At 40.5% G+C, this 15,323-nt stretch overlaps 1 protein-coding gene and 1 pseudogene across 2 annotated transcripts in view; one reads left to right on the top strand and one right to left on the bottom strand.

Moving 5' to 3' along the window:
* FRY (FRY microtubule binding protein) overlaps positions 1-15,323 on the top strand; it is a gene marked incomplete at its 5' end in the record, with an annotated part of 677,381 nt that overhangs the window by 34,515 nt on the left and 627,543 nt on the right. The window lies entirely within an intron of this gene.
* Positions 1-15,323, bottom strand: part of LOC308244155 (rho guanine nucleotide exchange factor 39-like) — a 75,651-nt pseudogene that overhangs the window by 1,037 nt on the left and 59,291 nt on the right. The gene's annotated exons all lie outside the window — the stretch shown is intronic.

Here is a 15,323-nt window from a genome sequence, read left to right as displayed (position 1 = left end):
TGTGAAATTAATTTTTGGCCTTGGGCCTAAGAACTAGAGGGGATAGGCATCATTGTAAACCCCCAGGATGATGCTGCTATCCTGAGATTAGGTCTATCTTTGAAATATAATTTCTATAGGCACCACGGTTCAAATTTGAGGTGTTCTGAACTAAATTAGGAATTTTCTGATTATTATGGAATTGAAATTTATTGACTGAGAAAAACCCTTATGCCTAGTAGGCATCAGAGCGTATCTTTGATCTTATAATGGCTATTTGGGTATTTCTGAATTTGTACCTGTTCACCAAGAAAGCCTAGAGATTTGCTTCCAAATTAAATATACACTAGAGGCCTGGTGCACGAATTCATGCATGGGTGGGGTTCCACCGTGTGGCCTGCAGGGATTGGGCCGAAACCGGCAGTCCAACTCCACCTGCTGCTCCCACTCATCCCGGCCTGTGCCCAGTCAGTCCCAATTGGGAAAGGCTCGCACCGCTGTAGTGGTGCTCGCCAACCGTGAGCCCTGTGTCTGGCACCTGTCCTGAGGAGGTGAGGGGGGCGCGGAACACTATCAGCCCTCCGGGCAGGCGGTGGGATGCCCTTGCCAGCCTGAGATCTGGATTTGTCCAGTTGATGTTCGCGCCGGTTGTCGGGGGCCACCTGGCAGCCGCTTTTATATCATTTCTTCCTTACAGAGCATCTAGGGAGGGGAAGCGGCTGCAGTGCCTGAGACAGACTTCCAGGATGCCAGTGGAACTGTCGGGATTGTACCGGCAGTGCCAGTCCATCACTGCCTAGCCCTTTCTCCAGAAATTAGACCTGCAGGACTACTGAGGGAGTGAGTGGCTGCCGCCGGGCTGGTGGGCCACCGGGAGGGGTGGGTCAGCTGAGTGGCACTCCCGCTGTGGAGACACACTGACCACCAGGGGGCAGCTCCTGCAATGAGTGTCTGCCCTGGTGGTCAGTGCGCATCATAGCGACCAGTCGACTGGTCATTCCGGTCGTTGGGTCGTAAAGGTCGCTTAGGCTTTTATATATAGAGACAGTGAAATCTCATTAATTCACCCACAATTTTGGAGTTGTTTATTTAAGTGAAACCTGGGCATAAGGTTTCACTTAATTCTGTATTTATAATAAAAGTGGAACTAGAAATCTGAGGCTTATTGTTTAAGTGACTAACCAAAATTGTGTATCTAAGGATGTGAATTGAGGATTTCAACTTGGGTCCCATGCTTTTTTGACTACCAAATCTCTGAGTCCCTTATGAATATTCATTCTTTTATTCCATGGGTATTTACTGATCAACACCATGGGCTTAAGAGTATGCTAAGCCTTATTCTTGCAAACAAGATGCTTATTGTCATACTAGAGGCTGGCCTGGTGCACAACATTCGTGCATTGTGGGGGGAGGGAAGGTCCTTCAGCCAAGCCTGTGCCCTTTAGCAGTCCAGGAGCCCTCAGGAGATGTCCAACTGACTGCTTAGGCCTGCTCCCCACAGTCATCCTTAGCCCTGCCATGGAGTTGGGCCGTGGAAGCGGGCCGCTGCGCTCACCAGCTGTCAGCCAGGCTTGTGGCTGAGCAGCACTCCCCCTGTGTAAGCACATTGACCACCAGGGGACAGCTCCTGAGCTGAGCCTCTGCCCCCTGGTGGTCAGTGCACATCATAGCAACCAGTCGTCCCATTGTTCAGTCGATTTGCATATTACCCTTTTATTATATAGGATTTTCTGATCATCCTTATTTGGACACTAGAGCAGTCCTGTGGAATTGAGTGTGCTATCTCTCACCTAGACTGGCAGAGACTATGTATACATTACAAATAGTCACTTCCTAGCAATCTATACTTTTTCAGACGTAACACATGTCCCCAACTGTCTAATTGGTACTATTTTGCCCCACTAAAATTTGTTGATGACACTTTTCACTACTTAAAATCAGGATTCACTGTAGGATAGGATTAGTGAAGTCTAGCCTTACTCAATAGTAACCACTTCCTGAGAGTATTGCTGGCTGGGACTCCCAGGAACCTAAATTCTGAAACTGTTCTCTGGTTTTGGACTGATGCTGGTTCAAATAAAACCAGATAGAGCTTTAAGGTAGAAATCCTTACATCTTTTCTGAGTGACAGAGAAGAGGAAGCAGCTGTGAATATGTCTTATTTTCAAAAGCAACAGCAGAGATTTTCTTGTGTTTGTGCTGCCAGTTTTGTTTTAGAAAGTAGTTGGTCCTTCTGATGGTTGAGTTCATAAAAAAGATGCAAAGCTTCTGTCTTAGCTTCAAATTCAGTGGGCTTTTAGGGTTCTCAGAGAGATCTAAAATATTTCTCTCCCCTGTTTAGTGAGACATAAATATAATCCTTACCCAAATGCTATGGGAAGGCTCATTTTTTCTTTAATCTGAGAGACACTGAATTCTAAGTGCCCCTGTGAAATTTCAGCAAGTAGAATTGAGCAGAGACAAAAGCTACATGGGTAGAATTACACTTCTGCATATATATTTTAGAAAAAAAACAAGAGATGGAAAAGTTGAAAATTTTGACAGTCTAGCAATTTGCTAGCAATGTATGCCCTATCACACCATTTTATTACACACTTTTATCTTAGAAGAATAGTGGCATTTTATGATAACAAAGATTCTCCAAGCTTATAGTTAGCAAATGATTTTGTATTTTCTCTCTCACTCCCGTGTTTCCCCGAAAATAAGACAGTGTCTTATATTAATTTTTGCCCCCAAAGACACGCTAGGTCTTATTTTCAGGGGATGTCTTATTTTTCCATGAAGAAGAATACGGTACACATTTATTGTTAAATGAAAATAAAGGAAATTTATTACCTGTATACGGTACGGTAGTACGGTAGTTGTCAACACAAACCAGACAAACTGTGAATCCTACAGTATCAAGAATTTACTCATTTATTCAATGACAATCATGTCATCATCTTCTGGAACATCATCATAACAATTCAATTCCTGAATTTCCTCGTGAATTTCTTGTGGCTCCATTTCTTTCAGAATCAGTGGACCAAATCTATCATGTTTAGCAATAGCACTGTCTTTAAATGAGTACTTCTTGTCAAGGTAGCCTGCTCGCAGTGCATTTGCAATGCAACTGTCAGTGATTTTCTCCCATGAATTCTTCACCCAAGTCACAACTTCTTGCAGTTTAGGTTTCACAAAGTTTCCACACTGATTTCTTTCCATTCTATTGTCAGTGTAGTCATTAATTTCCATGCGCAAATTGTCTTTGAATGGCTTGTTTATTGCAATATCAAGAGTCTGGAGATAGGCCGTCATTCCTGCGGGAATCATTATCTGATCTATTTTTCTTTCGTGAAGAAATGTCTTCATGTCTTTAGCGCGGTGAGTGCTGGCTGCATCCCAGACTAGCAGACCTCTTCGGCTCCCTCACATAACAAGCGGCAGCATTAAATCGACCCACTTCCTTATAACTGCTTGTGTGGCCCAGGCTTTTTCAGTTTCAAGAATAAAAACGCCCAAAACACATTCAATCTTTTCCTTCTTGCCCTTAGAAATGATTAAAGGTGGGATTTTAGTGCCATCCAGACGAATTGCCAAAATACAGGAAACACATGCACTTTCGTAAGCAGTGGAGGGAATGTATGCTAAGGAGGCACCCCGCTTTCAATTGTTGTTTGAGATGATTGGCCCATAAACACTGCAGTTTCATCCATAGCAATCATGTTGGAAAGGTTGTATTTAGAGAAGTCAGCATCATCAATAAAGGACTTGAATTCAAGTGCTCGCTTAATAACTTGAGTATCTTCCAACCTAAACAATGTTGTAGATCTTCTTAAAGACAGTTCACTTCACTGAAGGAAATTATCCAGCCAGTGTTGTGATGCTTTGAAGTCTTCGGGGGCTATGTCAAACTGTGATGCCATTGCAAGGGCAAATTCTTGAATCTGAGCCCTATTCACAACCAAAGCCTTTGCTCTCCTGTCAACAACCCATTCACAGATCAGGTCTTCCAGCTCGGAAAATAATGGTTGCCGACCTGATCCACACTTGTGCTTTTTAGCATTTCCCTTGTCCACTTGTTCAATGAGGTTACCATACTCTGCTCACCATTTTTGGACCAATCGGATACTCAACATCTTCTCTTTGCAGAAAGCAGTAAGATTTTGGCCCCAAGAGTCTTCCAGGATTCCTTTCTTGTACTCCACGGAGTAGCTTTTTCTTTTTGCGCTCATTTCTAGGGGTAAAAAAAAAGGAATTGGGGTATCAAGGTGTGGGGAGGGGGATCACTCAAAATGACACAGGGGGGATCAGAGGGAGGAATCAAAATGGCACAGGAGAATCAGAGGGGGGATTACCATTTTAGTAACCCCTTTTGATCCTCCTGTGTCATTTTGATTGTCCCCTCTGATCCTCCTGTGTCATTTTGATTGTCCCCTCTGATCCTCCTGTGTCATTTTGATTGCCCCCTCTGATCCTCCTGTGTCATTTTAAGTGATCCCCATCCCCCCACCCCTGTGCCACTGAACACCTTCACCAGACATCCCCCCTACCCCATTATCAGACATTTACCCCCTGGGGCCTGCCTGGGGACTGTCACTGGGCTTGCTGGGGCCTGGATCTGGGCTGGAGCAGGGTCTGCCACTGACTGAGAACCTTCAGTCATCATGAAGGCAGCCGCGAGCATCAGGTAGTGTCACCAGAGACAGACCAGCACTCACCACCTTCACCGCGTCCCGTCCGCTCTAATCCTCCTGTTCTTCTCCATGCATCTGCGAAAGTCTCCTCCTCTCTCCCACCCCGCACTCACCGCTCACTCCGATCTCCGCTCCGCCTCCACACAGCAGTGACGTCAGGACTCCGCGTAATGTCACTGGTTGCTAGACGCCAGTCGGGGTGGCCCTAGCAACCAGTTTACGGTAAATTAATTTTCATTCTGAGACAGAGCCTTGGGGCCTTATTTTCGGGGGATGCCTTATATTTCACTCAGAAGGAAACCTGTAAGTGGGTCTTATTTTCGGAGGGTGTCTTATTTTCGGGGAAATACAGTACTAAATGAGGTTTTGCTAAGAACTAAGCCTCACTGTCTCTGTGCCATAAATTCATCTGCCATTTTGTGAAACATGTTTTTTTTTGTGTCCCATAACCCCACTGAAAAACAACTCCATAGTGAAGTAAGGTATAGTGTACACACTGGTAATTTATTATTATTTTTAAAATCTTTATTGTTGAGACATGGCTTACCTGGCTCAATGGTTGAGTGTCAACCTCTGAATGAGGAAGTCACGATTTGATTCCCAGTGAGGGCACATGCCCGGGTTGTGGGCTAGATCCCCAGTAGTGGGGCATGCAGGAAACAGCCGATCAGTGACTCTCTCTCATCATTAATGTTTCTATCTCTATCTGAAATCAATGCAAAAATATTTAAAACATCTTCATTTTTTAAAGAATTACATATGTCCCCTTTTATTCCTCCATTGACTGTGTCTAGCTCATGCCTGCCCGCTTCCCCAGCCCTTCACCACCCTATTGTCTGTGTCCATGGGTTATACATACATCCATACAAGATCTTTGGTTGATCTCTTCCCACCCACCCACTCTTGTCTTCCCTCTGAGATTCCAGTCTGTTACATGCTTCTATATCTCTGGATTTATTTTGTTCAACAGTTTATTTTGTTCATTAGATTCCAAATGTGAGTGAGATCATGTGATACTTGTCTTTCTCTGACTGGATTATTTCACTTAGCATAATACTATCCAGGTCCCTCCATGCTGTCCCAAAGGGTAAGAGATCCTTAGTTTTTACTGCTGCATAGTATTCCACAGCTTTTTTATTCACTCATCTACTGATGGGCACTTGGGCTGTTTCCAGATCATAGCTATTGTAAATTGTGCTGCTATGAAAATAGAGGTGCATACATTCTTTCTGATTAGTGTTTTGTGTTTCTTAGGATATATTCCTATAAGTGAGATCAGTGGGTCAAATGGCAGTTCCATATTTAATTTTTGAAAAAACTTCAAACTGTTTTCCATAATGGCTGCACCAGTCTGCATTACTACCAGAAGTATACTAGGGTTCCCTTTTCTCCACTTCCTCACTAGAACTTGTCATTTGTTAATTTGTTGATGGTAGCCATTCTGACAGGTGTGAGGTGATACCTCATTGTCATTTTAATTTGCATTTATCTGATCATCAGTGACTTTGAGCATTTTTTTCATAGTTTCTTGGCCATCTGTATGTCCATTTTGGAGGTATCTATTTGGGACCTTTAACCATTTTTAAAGTGGATTGTTTGTCTTCCTTTTGTTAAGTCATATGAGTTCGTTATATATTTTGGATATTAACCGTTTATCAGATGTATCATTGGAAAATATGTTTTCCTGTATAATGGGCTCCCTTTTCAATTTTCTGATAGTTTCCTTTGCTGTGCAGAAGCTATGATTTTGATGTAGTCCCATTTGTTTTTTTTCTCCTTAGTTCCCTTTGCCCTAGGAGATGTATCTGTAAACATATTGCTACGAGAGATGTCTGAGATTTTGCTGCCTATAGTTTCTTCTAGAATTTTATGATTTCCAGACTTATGTTTCAGTCTTCTCTCTTTGTTTCTTGATGAATCTGGCTAAAGGTTCATTAATCTTGTTTATTTTTTCAGAGAACCAGTGCTTGGTTTCATTGACCTTTTTTTTTTTTTTTTTTTTTTTAGTCTCTATGTCATTTATTTTTTTGCTCTAATCTTTATTATTTCCTTCCTTCTACTTACTCTGGGCTGTTGTTTTTGTTATTGTTGTTGTTGTTGTTCTCTTTCTAATTATTTAAGTTGCAGGGTTAAATAGTTCATTTTTTTTCTTGTTTTTTGATGTAGGCCTGTAGTGCTATGAACTTCCCTCTCACGACTGCTTTTGCTGTGTCCCAGAGATTTAGGGTTGTTGTGTGTTCATTTTCATTAGTTTGCAGGAAGTTTTTTATTTCTTTCTTGATCTCATTGGTAACTCATTCATTGTCTAATAACATACTATTTAGCCTCCATGTGTTTTTCCGTGTTTTTACTGTAGTTGATTTCTAATTCCGTTCCATTGTGATCTAAAGAATGCTTGATATGATTTCAATCTTCTTGAAATTGTTCAGTCTTAGTTTGTATCCTAATGTGTATTCTGTCTTTGAGAATGAACCATGTAAACTTGGGGAAAATGTATATTCTGCAGCCTCGGGGTGAAATATTTTATAAATGTCAATTAAATCCATCTGATCCAGTATGCCATTTAGAGTCACTGTTTTATTGTTAATTTTTTTGTCTTGAAGATCTAGCAGGTGAAGACAGTGGAGTGTTAAAGTCCCCTACTTTAATGGAATTATTGTCAATCTCTTCCTTAAAGTCCTCCAGAGTTGTTGTGTTTGTTTTTTTTTAATATTTAGGTGCTCCTATATTGGGTGCATATATGTTTACCAGGGTTATATCCTCTTATTGGATTGAACCATTTAGCATTATGACTCTTATTTTCTCAAATTTGAAGTCTGTTTTGTCAGATATGAGTATTGCTACCCCAGCTTTTTTTTTCTTTACTTCCATTTGCCTGGAAAGTTCTTTTCCATACCTTCACTCTCATCCTGTGTGAGTCTTTTTTTCTGAGGGAGGTGTCTTGTAGATAGCATATAATTGTGTCATGTTTTTGGTTCCATTCAGCTACCTATGTCTTTTGATTGGAGCATTTAATCCTTTTACATTGAAGGTATTATTGATAAGTACTTATTTATTGCCATTTTAATTTTTTATGCCTGCCTTTATTTCTATATATTTATTTTTCTCATTATAGCAGCCCCTTTAGCATTTCTTGCAGTTTTGGTTTGGCTGTGATAAACTCCTTTAGCCTTTTCTTTTCTGGGAAGCTCTTTATTTCACCATCTATTTTGAATGAGAGCCTTACTGTATATATTAGTCTTGGTTTCAGATCCTTGCTTTTCATTACCTTGAAAACGTCATGCCATTCCCTTCTGGCCTGTAGAGTTTCTAATGAAAAATCAACTGACAGCCTTATGGGAGCTTTTTTGTAGGTAACAAATTGCTTTTCTCTTGCTGCCTTTAACATTCCCTCTTTGTCTTCCATTTTTGACATTTTGTGATGTGTCTGAGCATGGGCCTGTTTGGATTCTTCTTGTTTGGGACGTTCTGTGCCTCTTGAACTTGTGTGACTTTTTCCTTCACCAGGTTAGGGAAGTTTTCTGCCATTATTTCTTCAAACATGTTCTCTATCCCTTGCTCAGTTTCTTCCCCTTCTTTTAGTCCCATGATATGAATATTGTTATGTTTTATGTTGTCTGACAGATCCCTTAAGCTGTCCTCCTGTTTTTTAATTGTTTTTTTTTTCTTTTTGGTTCTCTGATTGAGTCATTTTTTTCTACCCTGTCTTCTAATTCACTGTTCTGATCCTCAGTTTCCTGTAATCTGCTGTGTATTTCCTCCATTGCATTCTTTATTAGTGCTATGTCATTCTTTTTAGTTACTATATCTTTTTGAGCATCCTTGGCATCATTCTTCTGAACACTAAGTCTGGTAAATTTATTATCTTCATTTCATTTAGCTCTTCTTCTGGAGAATTCTCCTGTTCTTTGGCTTGGTTTTTGTTGTTGTTGTTGGGGTTGTTTTTTGTTGTTGTTGTTTTTTTTAATCTACCCACTGGCTGCCTATTTAAGTTTTTGTCTATGTATTAGGTAGATTGGCTACAACTCCCAATCTCTAGTGCAGGACAGTGTCAGACACCTTTTCCGACTGCCCCTGAGTACACTGTTTGGAGCTATCAGCAATCCAAAGGTCACTGTTTGGCTCCCTTTGCTGGGCTGGGTGCCTTTTGGAAAGGACCAAGATGTGTACCAAGGTCTGAGTTTTCTAGCCCTGTGCCCCAAATTAGATCAGGAAAAGATGCAAAGCCTCCAGAGAACCCCTCTGCCTGAAATTTGATTGTTATTCAGTCTTAATTAACCTCAGGCTATCAACCACATTGTGTGGCAAGAGGCTTTCCGACAGGGTGGGGCAATTTCTTCTTCCTGCAGGCTGATTGTTATTCTCGGTCTCTTAATAGGCCTTAGAAACTCCACAGGGTGGGGAAACTCATTTTCCAGTAGAGTGGGGCAATTGCTTAGCACCCAGGCAAACACTGCCTGGTTAGTAAAGATGTGCAGAAGAAAGATGTCTTCTGCAATATGAGGCAATGACTCACCACAGGAAACTGGGCTGTTGCCTTCTGAGCTCTGGCCCCAGAGGCCTCAATCCTGGCTTCTGCTCACACAGCTTCAGTTCCCTCTGCCCTGGGTGAGTGGCAGCACACAAAATTTTATACATTGGTCCTTTAAGAGGATGGCTCCATTTCTAGCTGTCTCTCCCTGGCAGATAGCAACCTTATTGCTTTCCACAGCCATATGTTTTGTGGTCTCCTTTCTCAGTTCTGGTGCTCTGGGCTGGGGAGCCCAGCTTAGGGTTTAGATCCCAGACTTTTCAGTGGCAACTCCTCTCAATTGAGATATCTCTCCAGAACTTCAGCTGCTGTCTGGGGTCCTAGATATCACTTTCACTCCTCTGCCCTTTCTACTAGTCTCTATTCAGTCTCCACTTTCCATTCTTTATTATCAGGGTTCTCTCAGCTAGTCTTCAGTTGATTATTCAGGATGCTTTTCTGTATTTTAGTTGTAATTAAATTTTGGCTCTGTGAGCATATCAGTGTAGCTTCTACTTACCCCACTGTCGCACTGGGAATTTACTATTTTGTCATCACCTTGCTCAAAAGTCAGACTTGTATAGAGTGATCCTTCCATTTAAATCATTTAGATAGAGAAAAAAGGAGACAGAAAACAATAGAGGAGACAGAACACTTCCATAGTGTTTCTTTGAAGTTGGAACAGCCCCTTCCATAATGTTCCTATGTTCCGTAATGGATATATTGGTTAAGAAGAGGGGAAAGTTGTGCCTTTCCCTGATGAATCGCATCAGGATAAATGCACAAACTGGAAAGCCCAGTTCAAAATTTAGAATTTTGCTTCAAAATTGTATTTTCCTTATTCAGTTGTACCTGAGTTGACCCATAATTTTCTCAGCCCTTCATTTTTCTTTGTTTTTTGAATAACTGCCACCAGGAGGCCTATGTTTCAGCTTACATGTCTAGGTATTCTACAACCTCAATTAGGACCTCACTTCATTTTAATATATATTACTAGAGGCCCGGTGCACAAAATTCTTGCAAGTGTAAGCCCTTGCAGCCCCAGCTGCCTCGGCCCTCGCAGCCCTGGCTGCCTCACAGCCTGGCTGCTCTGCAGCCCTGTGGCCCTGCCCCCCACCCACTGGTCCTTCAGGAAGGTTGTTCTGGAAGGTCATTCTGCTGTCTGGTCTAATTAGCATATTAGCTCTTTATTATATAGGATTTGCTAAGAAAAGAGTAGTTAGTTGTCTTTGCAAAAAAGAAAAAAAGACTAATTAGAATGATTCCACGAGTTTTGGATTAAAATCCTTTGTCCCACACTTGCTGAAAATGAATTTTAATTATCAGTAACTTATTTAATTAAGTTAGAAGACTTTAGAAAAAGTAATTTCTCCAATAAAATCATAAAATAATTCCCCACGTAAAATGCTAAGTATGCTATCAGTTTTTAATCCTTTTACAAAAAAGAATTTTGGAAAGGGTTTACATGAATTGAATAGATTTCATTTTAAAGTGCATTAAGTGACATGAATTTACCTTGTAACTCATTATAAATACGTTAGATAAAAAAATCAGAGTTAAATGTTAGAGTAGTAATAAAGTCCTCAGAGCAATAGTTACAGATGTTATTTTATACTGGAGAGGAATAAATGTGTTTTAAAATTATATAAGATCCATGATTTCATATTTTTTACATGAGTTGCAATTTATATGATGATTAATTATTTCCCCCAATAGGATTGTTTTCTTAATAAATGGTTATTCCTTATAAGTTGTAGTTACTGTGACATAATTCAAATGGTAATTCCCTGTGGGGAGAAAAGTTCCAGAGTTATTCCATGCTGAAAGAAGCCCTAGGGCATTGACATCCAATAGAAATATAATGTGAGCCATGTAGTCATTTTCAGTTTCCAGTAGACACATTACAAATAAAAAGAAGCAGGAGAATCAATGTTAATACTACATTTTCTTTAACCCAATGCATCCAAAATATCATTTTAACATGTGATCAATATAAAAAATAATGGGACTTTTTTCATTTTTTCTTACTGTCATTGAAATCTGGTGTACATTTTGTACTTGTAGCACATCTCAGATTGAGGTCAGCTACATTCTTGTGCTCAGTAGCCACATGTGGCAGTGGTACCATACTAGAAAGTACAGCTCTGACCAAAGGCTTAAAGGGGCCAAACAGTGGCGAGCTGTGACATTCCTAAAATGGGCCTTAGCCCTAGTGTTCCAGCCATAGCCTTAATGCTGGATTTTTTTTTTTTTTTTTAATTTTGCCAGGGAAGCCAGAAGTTCAGAGTTCTTGGGGAAATTTCTTGATTTCTAAGTGTTGGTAACTAGTTCAAAACTTTTGAAACATCACATGGACCTGGCCCTTGGGTGGCCAGTTTGTAGCCTTCTGTTCCCAGCATTTCATATTTTAAACTATTTCAGGTTCTTTGGCTCATCCAACATGCAGGATTAGGTTTGGCTAAGGATAATAAAAATCCATGGTTTTTTTCACAAATACAGATGTGTTTGAACACATTTTTAAATTGATGGATTGTATCCTGTGTTAGGAATTCTTCAGTAGTTGCCTTTGCCCACCTAAGTGGGTGCCTTTAGGATGCATAGAACCTAGAGTTGGAAAGGCTTTGGGATAAAGCACTTAACTGCTCTCATTGACTGCATGTCCCCTTTTTAAAAACATCCATCCCATCTGAAGCTATTGTTTCAGTGTTCTAGTCCATGATAGATTGCAGCATTTATTTATTTATTTATTTATTTATTTATTTATTTATTTATTTTTGGTCAACTGCAGCTTTCTTGAGGGCAGGCAGAGTCTGTCTTGTTCCTCATTATATCCTAAGGCAGAGTCTATCTTGTTCCTCACTGCTTCTGGTATTTGGAAGACTTTGTGCAAGTGTTGACTGAATAAGTACATAAATAACTTAAAACCAAGGAGGCAGTATTGATGAGGATGTGGAAAAATTGGGACCTTTGTGCCCTGCTGTTGGGGATGTAAAATGGGTGCAGCCACTTTGGAAAACAATATGGTGGGTCCTCAAAAAACTAAAAATAGATCCAGCTATTCCATATCTGGGTATCTATCCCCCAAAATTGAAGGCAAGGACACAAAGAGAGATTTGCACACCTACATTCATAGTGGCATTACTCACAATAGCCAAAAGGTGGAAGTAGCCCAGTTGTCCATCTATAGATGAATAGGTAAACAAAATGTGATATATTCATACAATGGACTGTTATTTAGCCTTAAAAAAAGAAGGAAGTCTTGTCACAAACTACAATGTGGATGAAATGTGAAGACATTACATTAAATTAAATAATTCAGTCACAAAAGGACAAATACTGAGTGATTCCATTCATATAAGTGACCTACAATAGTCAAGCCATAGAGACAGAAAATAGAATGGTGGTCCCTAGGGGTTAGGAAGAGGGGAATGGGGAATTAATGTTTAAAGGGGACAGAGTTCTAGTTTTGCAAGATAAAAAGAGCTCTGTGGGTGAATGTTGGTAATTGTTGCACAACAATGTGTATACTTAATGCCACTAAACTATATGATTACAAATGGTTAAAATGGAAATTTTTATGTTTTGTATATTTTAACATGAAAATCCAAAACTTTTAAAAAACTCAAGAAGGTCAAATGACTTAGTTATCTAAGCTCATAATATCTTGCTCTGGGGCTTTTAAAACTAACAGACCATTTGTAGTAGTTTTTGAGGTAATATTTTCAAAGGACTTAAATCTGGGAACCAGTAGACCTAGATCTTGATAATTAGCTGATGTCTTCAGACCTCATTTCCCATGCATGTGCAGTCTTTTCTCCCTTGAAACAACCTACCTGTAAGGTTCAGATGAAGAAATGAAAGAGTATGAGAAGAGTGTATATAAGGGATGAATCTGGGCTGAATTCATTATACTCTGGGGTGTTCATGTGTTATTGAAACAGTAAAGCAGCGGATACGCAAGATTCTAGCTGAATGGATGCCCCAGCATGACTGACCCCTGTTAGTCAAAATGGTTAACTGAATATAAAAGTTTTACTCAGTCTCTAAACAGATTTGTTTCACTTTGTTATTGTCTCTATAATAGTGATGCTTTTATTTCAAAGGGACCTTCCCTACATGCTGAAATGCTGTTGGAGACAGACTCTCCTCCTTGTCTCAGAGTAAAGTGAGGTGGGATGAGAAGCCTGTGTAACAAGGGGATATCGAGACTCAGGATACAGCATCATCCCCCCAAGCACAGCATCTTCAAGGGACAGTCACTGGCTTGGAAGTTGTGTGGATGTCTGTTGTTCAGAGTAGCCAGATCTCAGCAATTAAAGAAGAAGCATAAGCACTTTAATATTTCCATTCTTTCTAGAAATTTGCTCTATGAAGAAAACAAACTCTCAGCTTTCTGTCCCATGTTGTATCAAGTCTCATTGTCGAAGGGAACCTTATCTCAAAACTAAGAGAGCAAGCAAGATTCTCTGGTATTTCTAAATCATAGTTGGTCCATGTTATCCACCCTTATGTTTTAAAAACAAACAAGGTTAAGTGCCTTGCATATTGCTACATACAGATAGATCCTTCCCATTGTACTTGAGAGCTTTCAGACACATCATGCATTAAAATCAACTCAAGACTGATTGAAAGAGTTGAATGCAGAAAATAAAACCAGAGAAGTCAAGAAGAAAATATAAATGAAAAGAAAACCCTCATTTGTAGAGATGCTGTCGAGGTGTAAAACCAATGGGAAAAAAAATTAAATGAAAAATTGATGACTTTAACTGCCATGATAAATTTAACTACAGACAATTTTTATAATAAAAATTTATTAAATTTTTAAAACATATGCAATAAATATGATAGACAAATAAGTCTTTCTAATCAATTATTTAAAAAATAAACTTTACCATCCCACTAAAATAATGGACAAAAGACCTGATTACTGACATCACTTTTTTTTCATTTTTTAATATATTCTTTTATTGATTTCAGAGAGGAAGAGAGAGAGAGAGAGAAACATCAATGATGAGAGAGAATCATTGATTGGCTGCCTCCTGCTTGCCCCCTACTGGAGATCGAGCCTGCAATCTGGGCATGTGCCCTTGGCCAGAATCAAACCTGGGACCCATCAGTCTGCAGGCCGACACTCTATCCACTGAGCCAAACTGGCTAGGACCTGACATCACTTTTCTTTACAAAAGAAGAAATGTAAGTGGCTAATGTACAAGAAAATATCATTCTCTCAAGTAATTAAAGAAATGTAAACTAAAATAAGATGAAGACTTTCTCTTTATTAAATTGGCAATTTTTACAAGATAATTCTCAATACTGGCATTCATATACAACTAGGAGGAGTCTAAGTAGATAAGGACTTTCTGGAAAGTTATTTAGCAAAAGGTACTAAGACTTTAAATGTGATAATACCCATTCACTCAAAATTTGTCCTAAGAGGCAGTCGAAGATGGTGACCGGCAGGAAGTTAGGGAGGGAGAGTGTGTGAGAGAGTGAGGGAGCGATAGAGGTGTGTGTGTACCTGTGTGGATGTGTGTGTGAGTGAAATAGGGACAGTTAGACCCTGCAGTTACTCCAGGGGGCTGCCAATCCAGGCAGTCTTAGACAGCAAAACCCCGTAGCCACCGCAAACGCACCGGGGAGGACACTGGCGGCACAGAGACCACGCCATCTTGAAGAACAAAACTGCATGAGACTAGGATCCTAGCCTCACCACCACTCAGTCTGGTCTCAGAAGCAAACCAGGACCCTACAGCTGCTCTGGTAGAAGACCTGCCACCACAGCTGCAGACCCAGGGACACCAGAACTCCAGGCACTCGGCCGTAGATTTCTGTGAGTCACAAAGCCAATCCCCTTCCCCCGCCACCCCCGTGGCAGCGACATAGAAACTACCAGACCCCAGCCACACAATAAGGCTTTCTGCACACACAGAGCAGTGGCGACTCTGCCTGACTTTGAGCCTTGGTGTCTGACACGGGAAGTTTGTTTCCCGCGACTAGTCTCCGCGCCCAGGCATGGAGACTGAGCGGAATTCAAGCCTAGCTGCTCATCCCTAGGGAGATTGTCTTCTGCAGCCAGATCCTATGCCCACGCAGGGAGGCAGCACTGAATTTGAGCCTGGGGGTGCAAACTCGGGGAGTTTGTATCACATGACCAGACC

The sequence above is a fragment of the Plecotus auritus genome (assembly GCF_963455305.1).
Source record: "Plecotus auritus genome assembly, chromosome: 3".
Lineage (NCBI taxonomy): Eukaryota > Metazoa > Chordata > Mammalia > Chiroptera > Vespertilionidae > Plecotus > Plecotus auritus.
This window is presented reverse-complemented; position numbering and strand designations above follow the sequence as displayed.